Genomic DNA, 484 nt, shown 5'->3' with positions numbered 1-484 from the left:
CACACACACACACTGTAGCTGGAGCTCCTCACACTACAGGACCATCAGTGAGTGAATTGAGGTGAAAGTTGAGGGTCTGTTGTTGATCTTTGGACTCAGAGTTTTAGATTAACCAGCAGCTGCAGAGAGAGAACCACCTCCTGTTCTCCGTACATTAATACTGCTACACCTCCGTTACACACAGGCTGACAGCAGCTTTACATTAACAGCACATTCAATCTGAATCACAGCAACACACACACACACACTGGTTCATGGTCACGTATCCCACCTGTAGTGATTTATTGTGAACAGCAGGTGGCAGCATGAGTCTGTTCCTTTGAATCCAACCATTTTATATGAGGCAACATTCAGTTATTGAACTTAATCAAATAAACCACAATTAAATAATTACTATAAGAATCTAATTAAACTATAAAAACTGTTAAGTGTCCTTTTTATGGTAACTTTCAAATATTATAACTATTACTACTATATATACTGT

At 38.4% G+C, this 484-nt stretch overlaps 1 protein-coding gene across 1 annotated transcript in view; it reads left to right on the top strand.

The window, feature by feature from the left end:
• Positions 1–484, top strand: part of nipsnap3a (nipsnap homolog 3A (C. elegans)) — a gene marked incomplete in the record, with an annotated part of 1,480 nt that overhangs the window by 291 nt on the left and 705 nt on the right.

The sequence above is a fragment of the Morone saxatilis genome, unplaced genomic scaffold, assembly GCF_004916995.1.
Source record: "Morone saxatilis isolate NCDOM2014 unplaced genomic scaffold, NCSU_SB_2.0 Contig22, whole genome shotgun sequence".
NCBI classification, from domain to species: Eukaryota; Metazoa; Chordata; class Actinopteri; family Moronidae; genus Morone; species Morone saxatilis.
Note: the sequence above shows the minus strand (reverse complement) of the source record. Positions and strands in the feature narration are given on the sequence as shown.